Here is an 18,806-nt window from a genome sequence, read left to right as displayed (position 1 = left end):
TTTTTAGTCAAACACTAGTTATTTAGTTGGTAAAACTTATGAGAGAGTGGTAGCTTTTAAGTCCTTCAAAATTGGTGGCCTTAACAATATTAATCTCAGTTATGATTGATTTAAAATAAATTTCATATGTACCTATACACAGCCATGCTTTGTTGAGATAAATTATATCCCCTTTGAAAATTACAAGTTCTGGTCATGATTCCAGAAGATATAAGAGAGATGTACACTGTTTCAAAAAGATACCAAAGTAACTCAAAGGGCCACATAATATTTATAACAATTAGGGTCTGGCAAACCAATCATAGAGAAGAAAATAAATTCATAAAATGCCCATTATACAACAACAAAGACTGAAAAGAATGATGATCCTTACCTATGATATATTCGGACACTTTGTAAAATAGATACCCTATGTGTGTTTAGGCTCTCAAGAGTAAAAGCAGGCAGATTTTGGAGGAGAATCAAAATGTGGAAGAAGCAATTAGAATGGACTGAGCTTCTCAATCTTCTCAGAGTAGATGGCTGTTGTAGTACAGCAAGACAAACTATACTCAGAAATACATAAATAAATAATTTCTGCTATTCCTGACAATATCTGACACCCAAATAATCTGGAGAGGAGAGTCCAAGGCCATCAATACACAATAAAGTGATATAATTCCAAATTCCAAGTCTCTGGCTGATCCTTGAACTGCTCGTCTATCAGGAAGACCCCAAATAGCCCAATAACTAAAAACAGAACTGAATTGGGATTTGAAGGGCTACTCACTGTGTGTAAGACAAGATTCTCAGCTTGACTCTAAATAGAAGTTTGCTTTACTGAAACAAAATATAATGTACCTCAGGGAGATAAAGTGAGATTTATATTCTCCATAACATAGCCTGCAAAATTTCCTAAATACAATTCCAGAATATTTGTCAAAAATTAGTAAATGTTGCCCTCTAAAAAATAAAGATGAATCAATAGATAACCTAGATTTTATAATCATCAGACAAGTATTTGAAAGTATCTATTACAGATATGCTCAATCATACGTATATATGTGATTGTGGTGAATAAAATTATGGAGAATATAAGAGAAATAGAAAACTATATAAATTCCTAAATGAATATTCTTGGACTAAAAAATACAAGATCTTATAAAAAGTCATTATTTAGGCATAATATTAAAAATGCAATGCACTTAAAGATATAGCAATAAAAAATTATCCAAACTGAAGAACAGAATAACTATGTTGTCATATTGTTATTATGATGTGTACTTGTATGTTCTATGATAGTATATATTATATTACATTTTATGTCATATTGTGTATGTTAATGTAAGGGGGGAGAGAGAGAGAGACAGATTGAGTTATTGCCTCAGGGACCCATATGACACTATCAAATTTTCTGAAATACATGTAGTTGAAGTTCTAGAAGGAAAAGTGAATGGGGATGTAGAAGAAAAAAAAAATCATTTGAACGAAGAACAACCTAAACCTTCCAAATTTGGTGAAAGACATAAATTTATACATTAAAAAGTCAGAAAAAGCCAAAATAGATCAACATGAGGAGAAAATTGCAAGAGTTATCATAATCTGCTGAAAATAAAAGATAAGAAAAAGTTTTGTTAGAATTTTTAGGAAAATGGCATATTATATATAATAGAATAAAATTTAGGTTAACTGTGGACTTCTTATCAGAAACTATGGTGACCAGAAGAGAGTGGAAAAACCTTTTTAATATGTTTTTAAAAATTAAGACAACAAAGATGCCATTTATACTGACTTCTGTTTCTTTTTGAAAATATGCTTACCTAATGAGGCCTAAATAAAATAAAATGCTACTTTGTGGGACAGGCAATAAAAATAAGAAAGCTAGTATCCCCCCAAAAGATGTCATTCAACTAGACAACTTAAAAATCAGGAGTTACAAGATGTGCAGTCAAGACAATCACTAAGTTAGTTGGGGCAAGGATAAACCACTAAATTTCCGTATTAACTTATCTGCATTTTCTTTGGCACATGTTTTATATTAGGTTATTCTAATTTCATGTACATGTATTACTCTCCTATGTAATAAACTATATGAATAATGAGCTATGTCATATTTTACCTTGATGTTACTATAGAAATTTGCACTTAATACGTGTACAAAATAATGTTTGGACAATTAAACCCAATAAATAATATTATCATGTCCTGGCAAAATAGAGAAATTATTTTCTAATATTGAAAGCATTTGTGCAAATGCGATTTTTCCCTCCAATGTAAATAGCCACTCTGATTAGGTGAAAACTTGAATCATTTAAGTGATTGATAAAAAGGACAGATGTTATGCATTTTTATTAAATTATAAATAACCTATAAAATGTATAACATGAAACAAAGTAGTACTTAAAAATCCAGGAACAAGTGGTTAATCTGAGATTCATTATGTATTCCTTCAGCTGTGTTTATTGGCTCATGATGTATTTATGTATTTACTTTTCAATTCTATTTTCTTTTGCTAATTGAAGGCAAAACAGTGCAGTGACAGTGACTTAAAGAATGGACTCAAGTGTGAATGCCTGATATAAATCCTCAAGCAATAACTTCCTAATAGCACTGCTTGATCATTTTCTTAACACCTCAGTTTCCTGATTAGAAAAATAGTTATAATAAGGGTACCTACCTTGTAGTGTAGTGGTCAGTAATTATCCAAAATATACATGTAAAGCACACAGAACGGTGCTTGGGATATTTTAGGACATTAATAAATGTTGAATATAATAGTTATATGGGGATAATCATAATATAGATATTCGACTATAGTGGTAAAATTATTTAAGTGTTCATTTTTACACTTGAAAAAGTAACAAAAATGCAAGTTTTGGCTTTTAATCTTTTGCATTATAAAATTTTTTCTTAACTATAGACTATATATATATATATATATATATATACACACTGCATATTGTTGGTAAATAGGTTTCTAGAGATACTTTTGAATCGAATTGAATCACAATTCTTGTCTTGCAGTTTAAAAATATAATAGATTTCATGGGATATACAATTAATTTTTATTTTCTAACTTATTTTACTAAGAATGGTTATTTTGTAAAGGCAGAGTTTTTGTTTGTTTGTTTTTAATGCTGAATTCCCCTTGTATATTTGTAGAAAATGTCAGTGGCAAGTTGTGTGAGATACATACAAATTGGATACAAGTTTCAGCACCATGGATAGAGACCTTCCTTATTGGTAATGGGAATAAAGATTGACAATCAAAGAAGTAAGTGAAACAAGATATTGTAGAAATATCTTAAGTCTCTGTCTATGATAACTTTTGTTTGGGGAAGAATACGAGAAACAGACTGTCATCAGCTTATAAGAATTTTTATTTCTTTGGAATAGACAGAAAGCAAGTCAAATTGATACTATGACTTCAAACGTAAGTGTTTACTAGACAACATAATGCAGCCAGCCAGCCACTCTGTTTTGTTAGACATCCTTTGTAAGTTCAAGTGTTTGAGCCCCTACTAAGTAGATGCCATTTTCCTCTATAAATAAACAAATAATAGTCAATAAACCTGTCATCACACTCACACACACACTACTATAGTAGCCATTATATCAATTTTATCAGGAGTCACCCTGAGCACTAATCTCTGTCCTCTGACTCTTCCTGGTGCAGGGGAGTGGTGTAACACAGCTAAGGGGTTGACCAGCAGTAAGCGTTGTTATCATGCTTGCTGAAGAGGAAGTAGAGCTAGGTCCCTGAAAGATTTCTGTTGCAGGGTCAAGAATGAAGGAATGGCAGCAGGAAGATAGAGGAAGTGGGTATGTGTTATTATTTCATCCCATTTCTGTCCATCCATTCGATGAGTTTTATTTCTTCTTTTTAAATAGAAAGGAGGCTGTGAATGTTTGAAGTAAATGCTCAGCAGCAATCATGTAAAACAAACTCACATAACCATAAGTTAAGAAAAAAAATATTTTCCTAAAGTGAACAGACAGTTACTGTGAATGTAGACTCACTGCCTTCTTGAGTTCATGTTAGAGCATGTCACCATCTGCAAATAGTCTCGAATCTGCTTCTCGACCAACTCATGTTCATTTTCTGCCACCCTCTTCTCCTCACCTGTCTCCACCCTCATGGCTCTTCTCTTCCTCAAAATTACAAAGCAGCAACCTCAGTAGTCTTATTTCATCTTTTAGAATGCATAAAACTGACTTCCACTAAGAGTCTTCAAACCTCTGTCTTCTTTCATTAGATTGTTCTTCTCTTTCTCACCACTTTTTACTAGCCTCTTCTCACCAATCAGTTGTCTTTTTTTGTTTTGTTTTTTTTGTTGTTGTTGTTGTTATTTTTTTGTTTTTATTTATTTTTATTAAATCATAACTGTGTACATTGATGCATTTATGTGGTTCAGTGCATTGATTTGATATACAATGTGAAATGCTTGCACTGAACTGTTTAACACATCAATCACAATTATACTCTTTCCTCAATAGTTTTGAAATGAACCATTGCATCATGCACATTAGGTGAGGTTCCCCACAAATACCCTCCCTCCTCCTGCCTGCCTCCTATCTTCCCCTCTCTCTTCTCTTCCCTTCTACTTTCTGGGTTATAGTTATGTTTTACCATTCATATGAATGTATGGGCAATTATGTATTGATTTTATAGTAGTATTGATACTTTTTTTTCCCATTCTTGAGATACTTTACTAAGAAGAATATGTTCCAGCTCCAGCTAGGTAAACATAAAAGATGTGAAGTCTCCTTCTTTTTATGGCTGCATAGTATTCCATGGTGTACATATACCACAATTTGTTAATGCATTCATGGGTCAATGGGCACTTGGGCTGTTTCCATGTCTTGGAAACCATGAATTGGTCTTTTTTTTGTTTTTTAACCTTCTTCAATGGGCCCTTTTCTAAACATCCTTTCCATGGAAGCCTGTAGTATCAGATACTACAGCACCTGTTTCTCTTCTCCATCACACTTTTTTACAAATTTCCATTATTGTATTTATTCATCTATTTGTTTATACACTATCCTTTTTTTACTAAATATATTTACCTCCAGAAGAGAGGCAATACCTACATCATTTCACCATTATACTCCTACTGGTTATCATGATACCTACCACACAGTAGATGTTCAATAAACATTCATTTGATTTACAAAGAAAGAATAAAAAATTCTCTGATTAATACCTGAATGCAATAATGAGCCCCACAGTTAAAAAGAATTCTGGGATATATATAAAATCTCCATATATAATATTTTTGGTTTAAGCTCATGTTAACTCAATAGAAAATTTTATATAATCAATTCCATAATGTGATTTTACTCATGTTTAATTAATTCTTATTTTTCATATAATTCCAAGAAAAAAGAAGCCTTTTATCCATTTAACCATTTTTATAGATTACTAACTTCCTCTCAAATTTCTCAGAGGATCTAGATTAGATATACTGTGTATCAGATAAAGAAAATTCCTATGAATAATGTTTTGGGGTTTTTTGTTTTTTTTTTTTGTCAGGTTTATTTCTGTATGAACATTTTACAAGCATATCTTCTCCACAGTTGCTTGGTTACTACCATTGGTTCTTTAAAGAAATATCTAAAATAAGTGATAGACCATAAAAGTAAAAGATAAAAGAAATGAAAATGATTAAATCAGTGATCTCAGGCTATGCCCAGAAAAGATGAAGACTTGATCTTTACAAAAGTCTGAAAAGAGGTGATGACTAGAATATGTTTTTGAGTTATAACTGAGTACCCAAAAGGAATTTGAAAGAGCAAGGTGTAAGAATTAATTTTGAATACATTCTAAGAAAGATGAAAGCAGCAGCAAATGTCAAGGAAAGAATGGATCTTCCCATCTACCAATGAATTGGCAATAGATGCCTTTGTGGTGTTTATACCTCCTCACCCCAGTCCCGTGCGAACTGTCGGCAGTAAATACAGTTTGGCTAAGCAGTCTATCATTTTTCCTCTTCAAGCATCCTTTTAGAAAGGTAAGATTTTTGCCCCTGGCTTGCTTGGACTCTTGCCCTACATAAAGATAATTAGATTCTAACAGAACAGAAGCTAATTTGTGGGTTTAATATAGTGCTGCTTTTAGAAAGTAATAAAATCCTTTTCTAAAACACTAAGTGCACATGAGCATTAACATAAATCAGACAGTTTTCAGCTGCACATCTGAAGGATGTTTTTTATGATCAAAATCCCTAGAGATGGCTTAATATCTACAGTGATCTAATAATTACCGGTTTTAGATTCATATGATGCTACTCTACACTTGAGTTGAAAGCTAAAGGGTCTTCAGGAATTTGAAAATGTGAGCTGACTTGACTGGTGGTGTGTGCTTTTCACTTCTTTTTTTTTTTATTGTTGGGGATTCACCGAGGGTACAAGAAACCAGGTCACACTGATTGCATTTGTTAGGTAAAGCCTCTCCTACAGGAAGGAGACCAATGAATCACTGCATTACCAGAGTTAAATTTGCTGTATAAAGTACAGACCTTATATGTGGAAAATTAAGCCATATGTTTGTCCTTGACAATATTAAAAATGCATTTCCATTCTGTACTATGTAATTATTTTTATCCAATATATGGAAGTTATCCATCACATCACACACTGTATTGATGATCTAACACACAAAAGGTATGAATGTAATTCCCTGATAAGAAAGACATATAACATCCAGGCTAATCCTTCACTTCATCCTCCATTCATGATGTCAAATGAGTAGACCATTTAAGGAAGAGCAAATCACCTGTACTGCCATGCAAAAAAGACAGGTGGATGATTCTCTGATGAGGCTTATTTTTCTTTCTTTTTATTTGATTCACTTTATCTTATTTCACTATCTTTTCTCACTTTCAAAGTGTAGCCTCCAAAATCACACATTTAGGAATCACATGATCAGATCCATTTTTATTCATTCTGAAATGATGACACTTGAATTTCCTTACCTGCGGGAAAAATTCAAATCTCTGATGAAGAGAATATTTGACAAAGATGAGCCCACCGTGGGGCTATCATCAGAGAATGTTATTAGAAAATATAATAAGGAAAACACAGTCACGACACATGCTATGTTTGTGCCCAACACCTTTACTTAAGAATTCTCTGTCAGTCTATTCCATATTTGAACTTACTTGATTGTCTAGGAAGTATTTGTTATTTGTTTTAATAGCTTCATTAAAGTATAACTGAATTCAATTAACTTTACGTATTTAAAGTATAAAGTTTGATAAACTTTGAAGTATACCCTAATGACACTATACTCACAATCAAGATAATGCACACACCATCACCCACACATGTTTCCTTGTGCACCTCTTAGGATTGCTCCCTTCCCTAATCCCTCTGCCCAGTCACCGGGCAGCCAATGATTGGGTTTCCTTCACTACACAGTAGTTTCCATTTTCTAGAATTGCATATAAATGAGGTTCGCATCTTTCATGGATCATAATTGCTATATATGTTGTGTTTATTGACAGTTCATTCCTTTTTTTGCCTATAATATTCCATGATATGAACATATTATAGTTCCTTCATTCATCTGTTGCTGAGAATCTGAGTTGTTAGTACAAAGGTACTATGAATGATTCTGTACAAATCCACGTATGTATGAATTCTTTCATTTCCCTTGAATAAGTGCCTCAGAGTAGAATGCCTAGATCATATGGTAGGACATGCTTGACTTTGTAAGAAGCCTCCAAGATGATTTCCAAATTAGTTGTATCTTTATTCATCCCTACTAGAACTATATGAGATATCTCTATCCTGGCCAGCCCTTGGTATGTTCCGGCTTTTAAATTTTATCCTTTCTAATAGTTTGTTTTCATATCTCATTTTTGTTTTGTGTTTTCCTCATGGTTAATGAACTTGAATATCTCTTCATGAGTTTATTTTACATTCTAATGTTTTCTTGGTGGAAGTTCCTTTTAAATATTTTGCCCACACTTAATTTTTTATTGTTCAAGAGTTATTTACATAGTACTTACAAACCTTTTAACTGACATATATACATTTTGCAAATATTTTCTCCCAGTCTGTATCTTGCCCCTTCATTCTCCTGTGTATTTAATAGAGAAGAAGCTCTGTGGTCTTGCTTTTAGTAGTATAGCTAAGAAATCTTTGCCTAATCCAAGGTTACAAAGATTGTCATTTATGTTTCATTTTATTTTGTCTTCCTGAAGAAATTTTACACTTTAAGATACATGATTCACTTTTAAATTTTTGTTTATTGTATTAGAAATGAACAAAATTATTTCCTTGTATGCAAATGGCCAATTTTTTAGCACTATATGTTCAAAAAAATGATCATTTCTCCTCTGAGTTTTCTTTGCATTTTTGCCAAATATTTATACATAAACATTTGTGTTTATTTCTATTTCTCAGACTCTATTCTGTTCCATTCATCTAATTGCCTACCTTAATCTCAGTCTTCTCTGTTTTGACTTATTATAAATTTGATATCAGGTAGTGTTCGTCTTCCAATTTTATTATTTTTCAAAGCTTTTTGGATATTCTGAGTCTCTTACATTTTGGTATGACTTTTATGATCAATTGTTTAATTTCTACCAGAAAAATATCCTACTGGAAGTTTGACTGGATTTTGTTGAACCTATAAATTAATTAGGAGAGAATTGACATTTTAACAATATGGAGTTTTCCAACACATGAACATGATATATCCCTCTATTTGTTCCCGTACACATTAGTTTCTGAATAATGCTTTGTGTTTTTTGGTATGTATACCTTTCCTATACTTTGTCATGTTTTGCCTAAGTATTCACTTAGTGATGCTAGAATAAAAGATATTTTAAAAATTTCAAATAAAAAATATTTGTGTCTAATATGAAATGAATACATAAACAATTACATGGTCATAAGAACAACACAACACTAATATAGTCCAGGGAGGGGGGAGACAGGAGGACATTTGGCAGAAGGAGGGAGGGCATGAGGTGGGATCTCACCTAATGTGCACACTGTGAGGGTGTATAACACACCCCCTGGGGGAGAGGCTCTTCACCAAATGAGAGAACAATGTAAGCTAAAAATTGTACCCTCATATTAATTTGATTTAATTAAAAAAATTAAAAACAAAACAGCCCACCCCTTGTAGGAAAAAACCAAAATTATTTTTTCTGGGAGTTGGATCCTCCCTCTTTATTTTCCTTCTGGCTTGCCATGTGTCAGGGTGGCCATTTAATTACTGGCTATCATGCAGTGAGGTTGTAGAAAGTGTCATAAAATAAAAATTTTGCTGTTTATCTTTGCCTCCCTGGAAAACACAAGTACAAGAAGAATATGAATTCGCCTTAAGTTGATGTATTAATTCAATGTAATTATGATTGCAACCAAACTCCTAGAAAAATTATTTGTTCTCAAATCTCTGTTGGTATTTGAAAAAATAGATATATATAATTCACATAAAATAAATACAATAAAAATTGCTTTTAAAAGTTTGTGTCTAGTATGTAAAAATCAAATGGATTTTTGCATATTGATCTTGTATCTATTAACCTTACCAAACTCATTTGTTAGTCCTAGTAGCTTTTGGCGGATTCCTTCAGACTTCTAAAAGCCTTTCAGGAGGCTCTAAGAGAGCCTTCATGTTATCTGAGAATAGACAATCTTACCTCTTTCTTTCTCATCAGGATGTTTTTAATTCTTTTTTTTTGCCTTATTGCATGGATTAGAAAGTCCAGCATAATTTTGAATAGAATTGGGAGAGGAAAGCAGCCAGTCTATCAACATTAAATATGGTATCCATTGTTTCAAAACTATTGTATATTTAGTTCAAAAGTTGATGAGAGATTTGTTTTGTTTTGTTTTTAAATTAAGAATAGATGTTACATTGATTTATGAATGTTAAACCAATATTCCATTAAAAAATGGATACTTGGTCATGATGTGGTCTCATTTTTATGTTTTGCTAGATTTTATTTGCTAACATATTATATAGAATTTTGCATTTGTATTTGTAAGAGATACCTGTCTATGGTTTTCCTTGCTACTGCTGATAATCATACAAGGTATAAAGTATTCTCTCCTTTTTAAGTTTCTGGAAGGGTTTGTATTGGATTGGTATTATTTCCTCCTAAATGTTGCCTAAATTTCACAAATGAATTCACCTGGTCCTGACATTGGATTTCTTCATTAGCCCATAATATGTTACTTAGTTTTCCAGTATGTGCGGTTTTTTAGCTATCTTCTATTATTGATTTCTATTTAAATCTGTTGTGGTTAAAGAATATACCTTAAACAACATGAATCCCTTTAAATTTATTGGAACTTTTCCTGGAACCCAAAATGTGGTCTACGTTGACAAAGTTCCTGTGCCTACTTGAAAATATTGCAAGTTTTATCAGTGTTCGAGTGAATTGTTCTACGAATGTCAAATACGTCAAATTGCATAATAGAGTTATTCAAATCCTTATGTTTACTAATGTTCCCTCTGCTTGTTCCATCAGTTATTGAGGGGATTTAAATCTCTTAGCATAATTGTGGATTTGTCTTATTTCTCATGAAAGTTGTATTTCAATTTCATGTACTTTGACATTCTGTTTTAGGTACATGATTACTTAGAATTTTCATGTCCCCTTAGCAAATTGGCCTGTTATCGTCTAAAGTGACCTTCCTAGTGCCTACTAATATTCTTTCCTCTAAAATATTTTCTTCTGACATTATTATAGACTCAGTAGATTTCTTTTGATTGGTGTTGCCATGGTATTTTTAAAATACTTTTATTTTCAATATGTTTGTGTCTTTATATTTGAATTGAATTTCTGTGGTCAGTGTAGAGTTGGATGTTTTAAAATCTTGCTATCTTTAACTTAACTGGAATATTAAGGCTGCTATATTTAATTTATTTATTGGCATGATCTGATTTTTATTAACAGACATTTCTTTTCCATTTGTCTTATCTGTATTTCGTTTACTACTTCTTTGTTTTACATGTTCTTTGAAATAAATTGAAACTATTTTATGATTCTGTTTTACTTCCTTTGACAGCTAATTTGCTATAAATCTTTGTTGTTTATGTAGTTGCTTTAGTGTTTATGTATTTATGTATGTATGTATGTATTTATTTATTTAAACAGTCTCACTCCGCTGCTTAGGCTAGCAACCTCAGAGGCTCAAAGTGATCCTCCTGCCTCTGCCTCTTGAGTAGCTGGGACTGTAGGCACCTATGGCAGTGACCAGCTAATTTTTCTAGTTTTAGTAGAGTCATGGTCCTGCTTTTGCTCAGGTTGGTCTCAAACTCGTGAGCTCACGCAACCCTCCCACCTTGGCTTCCCAGAATGTTAGGATTACAGGCGTAAGCCGCTGTGCCCAGCCTGCTTTAGCATTTATAATATGCATCCTTAACTTATCAGAATCTACTTTCAAGTAATGTTACACCACTTTACATATAACACCCTTTAAAAATAATGTGCTTCCATTTCTCCCTTCCATATGTTTAGGCTATTATTGGAATACATTCTACTTTTACTTGTGTTAAAAATTCCATATGACATTTTTGTTTGTTTGTTTAAACAGCATATCAGCCCTGCAGGCATTAAGCTGGGACAATCATTATGTTTACCTGTTTTCTGTCCCTCCCACTATCAGTTCTTTGTGGCCTGATATACCTTTCCTTATAATTGGTTAGTAATTTTTGTCAAACTTCTGGTTGTTTCAGAAGGAAGAGCAAACTTGATCTCTGTTACTCTATTTTAACCAGAAGATGAGAGGCTGAGGCAATTTTGATTCTGCCACAGAAGTTTCAAAACTATTACATTTTGGAGCTGTTTTGCTTATCTGTGTAACGTCCACTACCCATCTTGGTTCTATCTCCCAATACTGTATACCAGGGCCTAATCTATCTTCTATGAAATAACCCTTCAATTTTTTTTCCACTACCCACTTGGTTCTATCTCCCAATACTGTATACCAGGGCCTAATCTCTCTTCTATGAAATAACCCTTCGATTTTTTTTCAGTAATATATAGTATATTTTTTCAGTACATATAGTAGGCAAAAGCTTTTGGATCATCTACACGAGTCATATGGATAATTCCTAGGTCAGAAGTGTTCATCTGTATTATTACTTTGTAATAGAATATGGGTTGTATTTCCCATCTTAAGGATTTATGTTTCAGCTGCTATGCATCTAACAATGTGCCAAATTTTGTAGACAATCTTCATAACCATTATTAAGGTGATTATTCTGTCTTCCTTTTTGGAATGTACTTTGGTTAGTGACTGATGGAATGGATAATCTACATGCATCATTAGAAGAACGGTTGAGTAAATTAAGTTTATAGTTTATAGCCATGTAAATATAGCTATAAAACAAAATAGTATACAGCTATGGAAACGAGTGACAAAGATTTATTTTATTGACAAGAAAAAATATTTATTACTTTTAATCAAAAAAACCATTAGAGAGCATAATTTTGATATGGATTAAAAGAAAACAGCTTATTAGTTTGACTTCAGGTTTTTTTTAATCTGAGAGAAGGAGATGAAAATAATTATGACAGTTTTGAAATGCTGTATCTGTGTGTGTACCCATATGCACAGGAGTGCCGGCATGATATGGAAGGTGTGTGAAGTTTTACTTGATTCTATAATTGCTCATTTTTATTTGTTTTTCTTCATTTGAGTGTATAGATGCATCTGAATATATGTATGTGCAGGTGTGTTTATAATAAGTACTTAATTACATTAAGAGGAAAAAACAAATGATCATTTCCAATGTTTTCCATCTTCATTTTGTGATTTAAAAATAAAAACTTAGGGTATAATTGAAAAATCTTAATAAACATATTCTATCTTATATTTTCATTAATATTTTAATTTCATTAAAATTCCTTTAATAATGACAGCAGAAAAATAAATTTAAAAACCTATAAGAAAAATGAGTTCAACAGCACTTCCTACTTTTATCTTTTCAATTCAGCCAAATTTTATCTTCAGGATACAGTCTAACTCTCAGACGGTTGTATGATGCAGGTTAATTCAGCACAGCTACTAATTTGGGGTTCATCCAAGCTGAACCTTTCAAAACTGAGCATTGGTATATCTTTCCTATGTGGCTCTATCACCTTCCTCAGCAGTGCTCAAGGCTACAACCTTACAGACAGAATGCCAAGAGCTTCTAAATAAGTTTTAACTTTTACATTTGGTGTGCCTACCTCATACTTTAAAATAAGAGTTTTTTTTTTTTTTTTTTTACAAAAGTCATACAAATGGTAGGAAATGAATTTAGAAAGTATGGGAAAAAAGAAAATAAAAATGATCCATCGGCTTACCATCAGAAATAACTTGTAAATATATACAGACATTTCTATATTTACCTTGGACAGCAAAACTTGAATCCTCTTTATGATTTTAATATACTTGATTTATTTACTATGTTGTGATAAATTTAACTACCACAGAGGAATTTTTTCTCACTATAAAGAACCTTTAGAACTTGGGAAACATCTCATTTTCTTCATCTCTGAAGAAGAGATAATCATAGAAACTAAATGTGAAGCTTATGGCAAGAATTAAATGAGATAACACTTGCATATAGAATTTCAAGTTTGAAACACCTAAGACTTGAAGTATTAGTATTATCTCCAATTGTTAACTATTAATACTGCATTGGAATATACCACCCTCTTTTGAACCTCCGTCCCTTACCTCATGATTACCCTACAGTTCTAAAGATAATTTGGTCTTTCTTATAACTCCAGGTTCTCCATAACACTAGCTGAATGAATGAATGGCCATTATTCATTTTATTGGTAATTAGTATTAGACATTACTAATTCAATATTCAGGACTTTCCACAATATCTTTTTAGATGTTGAAAGCCCTCTTTTGAAACATCATTATTTGTTTACAAGTCTGCCATTGGCATCAGAGGAAAGTGTAATTGAGACCATCTTGCCTCTGGTAAAATCCCTTTATTTTATTTTCCAAAAGATAATTAATGATGAATGGGAAAACCATACATGCAGAAGAATCTGTTTCAGAAGCCTTTAGGCAGAACTGAAAATATTTCTCAGGCAATATTTCAAGGTGAAAACACTTAAGCATTCATTACAACAAAGCAGAATGGACTTTCGCAGAGCTTCAAATGATTCAACAACTGGTGTTTGACCCAGACATCTTTGTGTGATTTCCTTACAAAGTCCATACGTAGGAAAATTTGCCATGAAGAAAATAACCTTCAAAGAATGGTGTTTATTTCACTGCCAAAGAAGAATTTGTTGTGGCAATTTGATTATTTTAATTTATGCAAACCAATATTTTAATCAGCTTCTCCAAGACAGGATATGAAAATATGGGATGTGAAACATGGAAACAGGACAGACAAAACAATGTGATGAAAATAGCACTAGATGAAGTACTGATTCTGCTGTCAAAGGGCTGTTTAAATGTTTGGACAGTCACGTTCACTGACTGGTCCACCGCTTCTGCACATTTAAAAAGATTGCACCAGTTGGCATAATCTTAGCTGCAACTATGAGAAAACCTTATTGAAATTAAATTTTAAGATATAAGAATTCTGGCTGTTTATATACTTGTTAACTTTAGACACAGTGGAGCTCCAGGAGAGGCTTTTCAAACAGTTCAACAATAATTATTTTAACCTTCTATTTACTTTCAAGGTCAGACAATCAAGTTCATGAACTCATCCTAGAAAAAGTGCTATATACCTCATTGCTGAATATCACTATGGTCACTTTTGAAGTACACCCCTTGGCCATCTGTGACCATACTGATATTTAGCAATGAGGTATGTAGCACTTTTTCTAGGATGAGTTCATGAATTTAATTGTCACACCTTACGTTTCCATAGAGGTGGTTTTCTCTTTTGGTGAGTGTCCTCACAGAGCAGTGATTTTCAACCAGTGTGACTTGGCACACCAGTATGCTTTGAGAGGTTCATAGGTGTGCTACGAAAAATTTTAAAGATCATTAATTGAATTATTTTTAGAAGACGTTCAAAGCATAGTAAGTATATTCTTTTTTTAAAAATCAACATAATTTAAGTGTGCTGCATAAGTTTAACTATAGGTTTAACCGTGAAATAAAAATGGTTGAAAAACACTGTCATAGAGTCTAAACGGCAAAAGTAGCTTCAGATTCACTTTCTCCCACTAACCACGTTGCTTAGAATGGAAGATTTTCCTTTGGATTCTACATAATTTGCAATTAGACAATGATTCAATTTGTATTGTTATCTGCTTATCTACCTGTGATGGATTATAGCTAAACATAGGTATTTTAACATTGTTCTTATTGGTAAAAGGGGCCCCTGTCCTCTTCCCTTGAATCACAGGTGGGAGCTCTGTGAATGCTTTGACTAACAGAATATGCCACAAGGGATACTAGGCAAATTTCTAGGCCCAAGCAGAAAGATACTGACAGTTTCTGCTTAGTACCATTTGGAACACGCACTCTTGGGACCTGGCTGCCATGCTAAGCATAAGCCCAATTAGCAAAAGGCCCAGGCAGAGATCTGAGGGCTGCTGATACAGCCTTAACTGAGCTAGCAGCCACCAGCCACTGTCAACTTTGCTAACCAGATAAGTGAACCATTGTGGAAGTGGATCCTTCAGCCCTGTGTGAAATGCCTTAGCTGATGTTTTATGGAACACTGAAAGCTATGTGGGTAAAATAAACTATTGCTATTGCCCTAAGCCACTCTGTTTTAGAATGGCTTGTTTTGTAGCAATAGTTCACCAGAAAACATTGTATTAACAGCATGGACTTCAACATTTATTTTTTTCCTAATTGAATATGCTTCTTCCTGATGTGTAATGCAATGAAATTTCCTGAATGTTGTTGGAATAGCATTTTCATTGTTACTTTCAAAATTTATTGATGTAATGTTTGATAACATTAGCTTGTTTCATTTTTGATGAAAGAAATCAAGAGTTATTTTTACGTTCACTATGTTTGCTTCAAACCGACATTGTACTTCATCAAGTATCTTAGATTTATTCTTTAAATGTGTAGCACAAAACACACTGAAGATTGTACAATTTTTTATCATCATAAAAATTAAGCTTTAATAGCATGTAATAGGGGTTCCTTTCAGGGAACACAAGATCCTGGAAACAAAGGTTTCTTTTTTTGTTTGTTTATTTGTTTGTTTTTGTGGGGTTCTTATCTATGTAATCAGTTTGAACCACCTAAATTAGCCTTGTCAGAACCATACTAGTAACTCAATCTTACATTATCCTATGAAAGTAATACTCTGCTACAGTGAGGCCTGACTGCAAGGGCCTTGAATAATCTCATAGGCCTGAGATGCAGATCCCAGGACTATTTGGCTAACCTCACACAAGAAGCAAAGCGCGGAAGAGCTCCATGGGGCCCACCTGAGTCCCAGCACAAACGTGAGCCATCCAATCCAGACGCACCACTAGCCCGGCCTTAACCCAGACACTAAAGGGAAGTAAGAATGCTTCAAAGAAGATATTCCAAAACATAGAGCCCTCAGAGGCCCCAGACCTGAGGCAGAGGCCCTGCTTGCCTGGGTCTGAGGGAAGAACTGCAAACATTCTTACTTTGAGAGACTGTATAAAAGCACAGATTCTGTTCTTTCATTTTATACAGATTATCACTCAATGAAGAAATACCAGGTCTCTGCAGGATCACCTCACGTGAATCCTGATAATCTTATCTATCATATTATTTTTTAAATCTTGCTGAGGAGAAATTATTGTGTTCACCTAGATAAAATATTTCCTTTTAAAGTAATTCATTCCATGGCTCGGCACCTGTAGTTCAGCGGCTAGGGTGCCAGCTACATACACTGGTGCTGGCAGGTTAGAACCCACCCAGGCCTGCCAAACAACAATAACAACTACAACAAAAAAATGTTTTGGTGGGCACCTGTAGTCCCAGATACTTGAGTAAGGCAAGAGAATTGCTTAAGCACAAGAGTTTGAGGTTGCTGTGAGCTGTGACACTACAGCACTCTACCAAGGGAGACGAAGTGAAACTCTGTCTCAAGAAACAAACAAAAAACAAAAACAAAAACAAAAAAAAAAAGTAATTCATTCTACCTAAACTGTAAAAATAAAACTTATATAAATATATTTAGGTAACATATTCAAGGTTGGACAATCAAGTTCACGAACTCATTCTAGAAAAAGTGCTACATTCCTCATTGCTGATTATCACTATGGTCACCTGGAAGTCCTACCCTTGGTCATCTAGTGACTATAGTGATACTCAGCAATGAGACGTTTAGTTGTTTTTTTTTTTTTTTTAGGATGCCTTCACAAACTTAACTGTCAGACCTCCTACAATGACAGCTCTGATGGTCATTCCAGAATAAGAGCTCTAAGACTGAAGAGTGGACGAGGTGCTGGCCTCACTGCCTGGCCTCCCGGGGGAGGACTTCACAGGTGACTGTACTGGTACTCAGCAATGAAAAATGGAGCACTTTTTCTAGGATGAGTTCATGAACTTAATTGTCCCACCTCATGCATATATTTAGATGAGAAGTATCAACATTATACAATATTACCTTACTAAGACATTACAGTCTTGTTATTTTACCACCTAATAATTCTCCAGCAGCTAACATGCAGTAGCGGATGTGTGTCCATCTTGCCTGTCCCCAAAGGCTGGAATATTGTCCCTGCTGGCACAGGTTGAGGCCCAGATAGGTGTTCACAAAGGAGTTTATAAAAATCAGTACAGAACTCATCTTTCACCTTGTGCAAACTGTTTAAAAGTATGGGACTTCCAATAACATGTCTATTTCAAGAATTATATTAATATAAGTCTTCTATAATAATTAATGCATTTTCATTATTCAAATATGTTCATATTTGTCAAAAGTATATGGAGAATCTTCATTAATGTTAAAAAAATTAAAATACATTTTTCAAAAAGAGCAAATTCAAACTAAACATTTGCAGATTGATGTAACTTTTTCAAGGCTTTATGATATGAATTTATCTGCAAAGGATAATACATCAGATCCCATCCGGCTCTAAATAGGCTATTTTTATCTCCTTGATATGTGGAAGGGCACTAGTACAAACAATCCTTGTTTAGCACACTCATTTCCCTTGCTGTTTATGAAAAGCAAACCCCAATATCTCCACAAAATATTCAGAGAGGAAATTCTGCCAACTATAAAAATAGTTCCAATGTCAGGAGTTTAGATTCTTTTCTAAGTTTCATTACAAATATTGATGAAACTATCTCAATTCTGGAAGTATTTGCCTGAGCAAAATGTTGATTTCAATAGCATTCTGATTGTGATTTACAGCAGTTAATAGGAATTATTCTATTTAGATGTTTAAGAGGCTTTTCTCATTTCCTTCATCAGGTTCAATCATAACTGGCTTAATCATTCAGAAGACATTACTGAATTACATTGCATTAACTGCATAATAACAGAAAAAAAGGGCAAGATGGAAACAAGGCGAAATGCTATTAGGAAGGAACTAAGTTCATTTTTTTTTAATGCTTTTGATGATTTGTTGAAATTGTTGATGTGACCTCAATCAAGATTTCTGTTCTCTTTTGTTCATCAGTTTCTCTTCACTTTCAGAAGCACACATTTATGTTTTTAAGAGAGAAATATAAAACGCATTTTATATTTTATATTTGAAATATAAAAAATATAAAGATACATTTTGTATTCCTACACATATGTTAGGATACAGTTTTCAGACTACTGCGTGAGTTCAGAACTTAGGTTTGGTTCAAATAGTAATATAAGGAATTTCTCACCCTCCCCCCAAAAAAATATATAAAATGATATACTAGGTCTAGAAATTTCTATCCTTTTCTTACTA

This window comes from Nycticebus coucang, chromosome 4 (assembly GCF_027406575.1).
Source record: "Nycticebus coucang isolate mNycCou1 chromosome 4, mNycCou1.pri, whole genome shotgun sequence".
NCBI lineage: Eukaryota > Metazoa > Chordata > Mammalia > Primates > Lorisidae > Nycticebus > Nycticebus coucang.
Note: the sequence above shows the minus strand (reverse complement) of the source record.